Source organism: Biomphalaria glabrata, chromosome 15 (genome assembly GCF_947242115.1).
Source record: "Biomphalaria glabrata chromosome 15, xgBioGlab47.1, whole genome shotgun sequence".
NCBI classification, from domain to species: domain Eukaryota; kingdom Metazoa; phylum Mollusca; class Gastropoda; family Planorbidae; genus Biomphalaria; species Biomphalaria glabrata.
Window position 1 is genome coordinate 13,042,621 of NC_074725.1, and position 9,156 is coordinate 13,051,776.

General features: G+C 39.3%; 1 protein-coding gene across 1 annotated transcript in view; it reads right to left on the reverse strand.

Moving 5' to 3' along the window:
- LOC106055774 (uncharacterized protein DDB_G0271670-like) overlaps positions 1-5,341 on the reverse strand; it is a 59,122-nt gene extending 53,781 nt beyond the window's left edge. Inside the window, exon 1 of the mRNA XM_013212216.2 lies at positions 5,244-5,341. The gene's annotated coding sequence lies outside the window, so the exon portion shown is untranslated. The remainder of the gene's footprint in view (positions 1-5,243) is intronic.
- Between the last annotated feature and the right edge of the window lie 3,815 nt (positions 5,342-9,156).

Here is a 9,156-nt window from a genome sequence, read left to right on the forward strand (position 1 = left end):
ATTAAAAGACGGGGGAGGGAAGGAGCAAAAAAAAACGACAACAAAAAACTGGAGTGCTATCAAAGGCCCATGCCGACCAGCAAAACGAGTAGGCCAAACACAACCTCGAAGACATCAAAGCAGTCAATGCTGCTCGAGCATAGCAGAACGTACAGTCTAACGTTTTGCAAATGATAATACGTACAGTGAATAGTGTTTTTTTTATTCTTGTTGAATTTCAAACAAAATTAATTGTAATAAGAATAAAAAAAAAAAAAAAGAAAACGTGTTCGGGCCTTTGTGTCTTGCTGCTGTCACTTTTTTTTTAAGTTGTCTGCATTGAATTTTTTTTCTTTGGTCGCGACCAGACCGGCCCTTTTGGTACCGGCCCACCGGGCATTTGCCCGTTTGCCCATATAGCCAGTCCGCCCCTGCTGGTCGTGCGTATGTGCACTGGACTTTCGTGGGTCCTCTCGATGGTTTCAGGTTTATACCATGCCCGCTGCCATCCCCCTGCGGGAGAGTAGGCCTATATGTTCTTTAACTCTATAAGAACATTAGAAACATTTTACAAACAAAACTTAAAAAATCAAAAGTTTGAAGTTTGTATTACATTCCACAATCCATGAAGATTTATTATCGATGATCAGAAAAACAAACACTAAATTAAACCATCTTGATTTAAGTTGTAAAGTTCCTAGAGTCGCATGAGAAATATTTAGATGCACTAAAAATAGAAAAGCCGAGATTTGATGGATAATTTCGAGGTCGTGGGCAATTGCTTGTAAGTTTCGGCTGCCACGGTAATGACAAACATATACGTAAAAGGTTAAATGTCACTAAACGATCACTAGTGTACTAAACTTGCGAGAATAATATCGAAAATTGCCTTCTATGTTTTAAATTGTTTAACATCAAGATAGAATCTTTAAAAGCAACATTAGAAAGAGCTTTTCTAGTTTTTCTATCTAAATTTGACAGACCGTTAGACAAACGAAACAACAATAACACGTGACTTCAATCTTATGGGGGAGGCTAAAAAAAATTACGTCTCCTAATTTTTTTCTTTTAAAAAGTGTATTTTATGAAAAACTGCTTTGCATATTTAATTCTAACAGTTATACTGTTCACTTTCATACACCAATAAAGTAACCCATGCACCAAAACTGTGCAAGATCTAATATATGATAATAATTGATTATCATTATCTTTTCAAGTTTCAGTGATTTAAAAAGAAGGACGGGACAGACAGACAACATAAAACTAACAGCGGCATTAAAATGTCAATGATTTTATTGATTTGGGAAAAAGAAACACATTTTTTGGCCATGGCTTTAAAAAGAAATAAATTTACATTTCTCTTTCCGTCATGTCTATTTTTAAAGTCCAGCTGCTTTCACCAACTTAGTTCTACCACATACCTGTAACATATCAATCACTAAACAAGGATTCTCATAAACCTTCAAAGTCCAGCTGCTTTCACCAACTTAGTTCTACCACATACCTGTAACATATCAATCACTAAACAAGGATTCTCATAGACCTTTAAAGTCCAGCTGCTTTCACCAACTTAGTTCTACCACATACCTATAACATATCAATCACTAAACAAGGATTCTCATAGAACTTTAAAGTCCAGCTGCTTTCACCAACGAAGTTCTACCACATACTTACAACATATCAATCACTAAGCAAGGATTCTCATAGACCTTCAAAGTCCAGCTGCTTTCACCAACTTAGTTCTACCACATACCTGTAACATATCAATCACTAAACAAGGATTCTCATAGACCTTTAAAGTCCAGCTGCTTTCACCAACTTAGTTCTACCACATACCTATAACATATCAATCACTAAACAAGGATTCTCATAGAACTTTAAAGTCCAGCTGCTTTCACCAACGAAGTTCTACCACATACTTACAACATATCAATCACTAAGCAAGGATTCTCATAGACCTTTAAAGTCCAGCTGCTTTCACCAACTTAGTTCTACCACATACCTACAACATATCAATCTCTAAACAAGGATTCTCATAAACCTTTAAAGTCCAGCTGCTTTCACCAACTTAGTTCTACCACATACCTACAACATATCAATCTCTAAACAAGGATTCTCATAAACCTTTAAAGTCCAGCTGCTTTCACCAACGAAGTTCTACCACATACCTACAACATATCAATCTCTAAACAAGGATTCTCATAAACCTTTAAAGTCCAGCTGCTTTCACCAACGAAGTTCTACCACATACCTACAACATATCAATCTCTAAACAAGGATTCTCATAAACCTTTAAAGTCCAGCTGCTTTCACCAACTTAGTTCTACCACATACCTATAACATATCAATCACTAAACAAGGATTCTCATAGAACTTTAAAGTCCAGCTGCTTTCACCAACGAAGTTCTACCACATACTTACAACATATCAATCACTAAGCAAGGATTCTCATAGACCTTTAAAGTCCAGCTGCTTTCACCAACTTAGTTCTACCACATACCTACAACATATCAATCTCTAAACAAGGATTCTCATAAACCTTTAAAGTCCAGCTGCTTTCACCAACTTAGTTCTACCACATACCTACAACATATCAATCACTAAACAAGGATTCTCATAAACCTTTAAAGTCCAGCTGCTTTCACCAACGAAGTTCTACCACATACCTACAACATATCAATCCCTAAGCAAGGATTCTCATAGACCTTTAAAGTCCAGCTGCTTTCACCAACGAAGTTCTACCACATACCTACAACATATCAATCCCTAAGCAAGGATTCTCATAGACCTTTAAAGTCCAGCTGCTTTCACCAACGAAGTTCTACCACATACCTACAACATATCAATCCCTAAGCAAGGATTCTCATAGACCTTTAAAGTCCAGCTGCTTTCACCAACGAAGTTCTACCACATACCTACAACATATCAATCTCTAAACAAGGATTCTCATAGACCTTTAAAGTCCAGCTGCTTTCACCAACGAAGTTCTACCACATACCTACAACATATCAATCACTAAGCAAGGATTCTCATAGACCATAGTCATTAAAATTCTCTTTTAATAATAATTTTTTTTTTTTGCGACAATCTTTCAGTCTTGAAATTTTTTTTTATCTCGCTGTTGTGTAGGACTTAAGTAGGACAGAAGCGTATCTTTTTTTTATCTCGCTGTTGTGTAGGACTTAAGTAGGACAGAAGCGTATCTTTTTTTTATCTCGCTGTTGTGTAGGACTTAAGTAGGACAGAAGCGTATCTTTTTTTTATCTCGCTGTTGTGTAGGACTTAAGTAGGACAGAAGCGTATCTTTTTTTTATCTCGCTGTTGTGTAGGACTTAAGTAGGACAGAAGCGTATCTTTTTTTTGCACGAGGACTTTGGAGTTAGTTATACTTAAAGTGAAATTGATTTCTTAATAAATTACTTAGGCCTAAATACTAATTCATTTAAACTCATTGCATTTTCAAACACATAAATGTGCATATTTCCTGAGTGGTAAAGCGCTTAGATTAATAACCGAGGGTTCCCGGTCTCGACTGGAGAAGACTAGGATTTTAAATTTCGGGATCTTTATGGCGCCTCTGAGCGGCGCCTTCGACATACACGGGTCACGGAGGTCACGCTCTGAGTCTAGCCAGCTCAAATGGGGTACCTGACATTAGTTGGGGAAAAGTAAAGGCGGTTGGTCTTTGTGCTTTCCACGTGACACCCTCGTAAATATTGGGCCGTAGGAACATGGCTTTTACATCATCTGCCCCATAGATCTCAAAGTTTGAAAGGGGAACATTAATTTTTTAAAAAACTTTTTTCATCTTCCACAAACAGCTAGATCTACGTCCCGGCACAGGAAATCATTTCTTTGAGACACCCTCACGTTGAGAAAGAAGAAGGGTCTAACTTTGAATAGATCCATTGATTGATATTTATCATTCTAAAAATACTATGCAGATCGATGGCGACATGATTCTCAAATGAAACATATAGCCCAGAGGCGTAGTGAGGGGGTGGGGGCAAGAGGGCACGATGCCCGGACGCTACCCTCAGGGGGGGTTCCACACACAGAGAGGTTCCTATATATGTTTATGGTAAATGTGGGAGGGGGCCGCCAATCTTGCCCCGGGCGCACGTTTTGCTCACTACGCCTCTAATGTAGCCTACACATCTTAAATCACCCCCCCCCCCCTTTTTTTTTAAATGCTCACCGAATCTGCTTAGCCGGCCAAACCCTATCAGTCACGTGTAGCATTATTTGAACAGTTTGAGAACCATCGACATAAAGTGATAGATGTGTTGGTTTGTGTCACAGGTTGTCCAGACACTTCTCAGATGTAAACATATTACACATATACCTCCATATCAGAGCCTGTGAGGTTTGTATCAAAAGAAAGCACTCCGGTATAAGTCTACACCGACAACATATGACACGCCTAAGACGAAGCCCCAGTGCTGTAATAAAGGTTAATCAAAGAATGAATGGGGAGAGGGGAGGGATTAAATGTACTTGTAGAGTCTATTCTTGGTGTTAGGTTAAAGTTATGGACAACTGTTTGCTTTTTGTTGCATACTTGCTTAAGGCTAAAGGATCACGTGACTGGTGAAGTAGTTAATAAAACCTATGTAAATTAAAAGGTATCTCTTTCAGACCTTCAGATCTATTGTGGGGGGGGGGGGGGGGAGGGCAGATGATGTATAGCTCTTCTGTTTCTACAACCTCCACGGCGGTATCATGTAGCCAGCACAACGACAGGCCACCTCCAACGTATATCATTAGAGTTGGGGGTGGACTTCAGGTCTTCCTAAAACTCCAAATCATCACCGGGTTTGGAACTTGAGACCACTCGATGCGGAGCCCAAGCGCTATAATAACTTAACCAACACGTCCCACATGGCTTAAAACGTATACCTTAGAATAGCAGTATTGAAGAAATATTACACTTTCAAAGGTGATTTATAAGAATTCCGGAATGGGTCGGTAATTGATGCTTAGTGTAGTATTGTAGGACAAAGTGAGCAAGTATCGTGCTCTCTCTCTCTCTCTCTCTCTCTCTCTCTCTTTCCCTCGCTCTCTACCAATCTCTTTTGTTCTATCTATACACATTGTTCAAAAGCTTGAATCATACAGAACACTGAAAGTATACGTAAGCCTTATATTTGTTGTAACATTCTTCTACATCATATACACAATCAGTTATCGTAGAGCAATAATCACAAGCAGTTGATATAACCATCGAACTCATCTTATAGACAAAAATTCAAAGTTATATTTACCTCTAAAGAAACACAATCTCTAAGAACAGCTTAGCACAGCCACACGCTGAAAGGAATTTCACATTAAGAATACCTGACGAGACGCTGCATCTTTTTTTTTTTTTAGTCTTCCACCAGCGGTGCTTGAGGTGGGAAAAAGGCAAGAGAAGGGGAGGTAACTGGTAATGACTTAATCGATTAACCCCCCCGGCTTTGCATGTGCGATGCGTCACGCCTCGTTCTCGTTTTAACTGCAGCATGGGTAAGAAATACTACAGGCTTATCATTGTAGGTGCACGTGTGTGTGTGTGAGTGTTTATGTGTGGGTGTATATGTGTGTGTGTGTGTGTTATTGTGCATGTGTGAGTGTTAATGTGTGTGTGTGTGCGTGCACTCGCATCGATCCCAATTCTCACGAAGCGCAATCAAGCGGCATAATTGTGCACAAATATTGAAGTATCGAATCGGATTCTTAGAAAAAGTCATCGATCTCTCAGTTGTCCGTACTTCATATCCCATCAGCCCTGGTTTCTACTTGTTTGTTTTTTTAGTGGCCACATGGGCCAGGCTCGGTCAATATTTGTCTACTGTGACTGTCTACATCACTGGTATCAAACTTTTACAATGTATTTCTTATAATTAGTGTGTAGACCAGTTTTCGTTTACATTTAATTTTTTTTTTAAATCTTGAGTTAGAGTGAACACCAGCAATTGTATTCTATAAATAGACCACTCTTCAACCAGGGGCGTAGCTAGGGATTTAGGGGTCTGGGGGGGGGGCGGGGCTTGACCTTCTTAAGGGACCTTGCATTTTGACATTGGACATCATGACATGACATAATGTAGGCCTACTTAATAGATATATGTTAAATTCCAATCTGTACAGCATATAAGTAAAATTATCAAAAAAATAAATCATTAAGACTGTTTTAATGAATAATACAGTTTTTATTGGGGAGACACATTCATATCGCCTCACGCCGTGCTTTTTGTGCAGCCAAGGTATCTGTAACATTATTTAGAATAATCTAGAATTCATGATCAATGTGGTCTTGTAGTTTTGACTCCACGTGAATAGCAAGATGACATGGCAGTGGCGTAATATTTAATATTTAATGTAAAAAAAAATTAGGACAATCATTTGGGAACACCTCAATTGGGTACCTGGGGACTTTCAAATTTGGACCCCTCCTCCCCAGCCTAGCTACGCCACTGTCTTAAACTACGACATGTAGGCTGTAATTATTCTTTGTGAAGAATTAAGATATCCCTCTTAAAACTGTGAAGTTTCAAAGTTCCGGTCTGCCAGGATTTAAAAATCTGTTTTAACTCTCCCCACCCCAAGAAACTCGAAGGTTGAGTTTTGACGAAAAAAAACTCGAGTCATCCTGAATGTATTTAGAAAAAGACACTTCAATGTGTGTAGCACATTTTACACATAGGACCTAATAAAGTCAGAAATGACTTCTTACAAGTAACAGTGTCACACTGTCTCGTTGCTTGGACGTTTTGAAAGTAATCAAGGACTATCTTTCAACGTCTTGTGGACTCTTGATGTGATAAGTATTGAGGCGGGGGGGGGGGGGAATGGCAGCTTGGCCCTCCAATGTCCCAGATTATCCGTGAAGGACGCTTAGTGTGAAAGTGTTCTGCCAAAGCCTTGCCACTTTTACGTTCTCCCCACAATAGTTATTAGTACATCTAATAGAGAATCTAGACCGTCTAGAATCTGTATGTAGGCCTATATGCATTGAAATGTAAACGTGTTCGAAATTGACTTTAGTGACAGGATGTCTCTAGTCATATAGATCTAAATAGGAATGATAATCAGAGCTACAGATATCTTGAATTGCGTCCCTTGGCTTCCTGATTTGAGCAGGTAGATTTGGATCCCAGAAATGCTCAACGCTTGTCGAGGGAGATAAATCTGTTTGTGTTTCCTAAGAGACACCCCATGCCTATACGTGCACCCAAGTTAGATACGATGATAGGCCTACACGTTATTTTGGCATGTCCTAATAAAGAATAAGCTAACCTGTACTTCTGCGACCAAATTAGTCTTTCTATTTATAATTTATACTAACGTCATACCAAGTGTCAAATTTGACATTTTCATCTTTCATAACTTATTTTGTGTGTTTATGAAGTTATTTTGAAACTTTCATGGCTGTTTTACCATTATAAGACATACTTTGGTTTTAAGGTGAAACCTCCTCTTAAAATTAGGCCTTGAAAAGACGCAAGGCATTATAAGTAGATGAACTAGATCAGTGAGTTGGGTTATATGGTCTTGCCAGCAGTAATCTTTCAAATCTAAATAACATAAAGTAAATTGCTAGGCCACAATAGATACATTTCAATGTCATTGGCCCAGGTATATTTAAGCATTCAAACTAATTATTTTGGTTATTATGTAGGTCTATCATGTTCTCAGAAAGAAAAGAGTTACCATTGTGCTTCTTTTTTTTTTATGGCTGTGAAAATAACGTGAAATATGGTTTAATTACCCGTCATATAGTCTACAGTTTGACTAAGCGATAAGAGGAATCGATTAAGACGAGGTCGTCTACACGTAATAGAAAATATGCCCTCACCCTGAGCCTTGGCAAAATTTATGAGCGCGAAGCTGGTCGACGTTTGCGAAAAAAGATGCCTAAACCACGAACTTCTAGTGATAACATCTTAACTTAATCTTATGCTAGCCAGTTCAGCATAAGTTCCCAAGGGCGTAGCACAGGTCACAGCTGCCAGATAGTGTGTGGTTCCACTCGTAATTTACATGCCACAGCTACCAGCAGTGCCGGATTTAAATATGCGGAGGCCCCCGGGAGGTAAATTTGTGGAGGCCCCTAAACTTTTTCAAAAGCTTCTTATTTTTTAAGAAGTCCACTTATTAATTTAAAAAAAATAGCCTATTATCTAAAAGAGTGCCATATTATAAAATAAAGAGTATTTGTAAATTAAATTAGAATTTTCTTCTTTAAAAAAAATAAAATCATTTCATATATAGATATGTTAACAACAAAAAATGTCAGGGTCTACGCAATGTAGTAAATCTGAAGTATACTACGAGTTACCTATAAGCGGATAGTGTTGCTAATAATATTAGGCCTAAGGCTTGTCTTCAAGTCCGAAGATTAGCGAGGAATGCAATATTTCCCGTGGCTGCGCAGTCCCAGCTGTGACCTACATATTATGCCACATCCTGGACAAGCATACCATTGTCCGCTGGTGGTCGATTTAGATGTTCTTTTCGCCGTCTGCGTTTGTCCTCGGCAGCGGATTTTCTTTCGGTCTCAAATGTGTACCCCGTGGCCTTCGTGAGTGACCTCCAGGTGTCACATTATGAGGCCGCATGCAACCAGGTGCTCTCTTCTATGTCAGCAAAGGAAAGTTGACGCCTAAGCTGGTCTTTGAAGCGTTTTCGTGTGGCGCCTCTGTTACATCGACCACCTTTTAGCTCACCAAAAAAGATAGCCTTTCTGGATACGTGCCCTGCCCAGTGCAACTGTCGGACCATAAGAAGTCCCTCTGTACTGTCCATGCCAAACGTTGTGCTGTATTTAGTTTTCTCTTTTAAATTTCGCACCCTTCCATAACCTGTCATTCAATGTCAAGGACAGTATATTGAAAGATCACTGTTGCTGACCCACGACTAGGGCCGGCCTTAGGCAAACTAGGCAGTCACGTAGGGCCTCCAATTAATGGGGGCCTCGCAAAGGACTCAAAGCAATTTTCTTTAGAGAAGAAATAGCGAGACTTGTGCCTAAGGTTTTGTTGGAGGACACTAGCTTTTAAATCAATTGCGTTAATTTCTTTTTCTCTTTCATTTGGGTTCCACCAAATTCACTTCGCCTAGGGCCCCTCCAATTATCTGAGGCCGGACCCGCTGCCACACACACACAACGCCTTCTGTCTTTAGGCTGTGTGATTG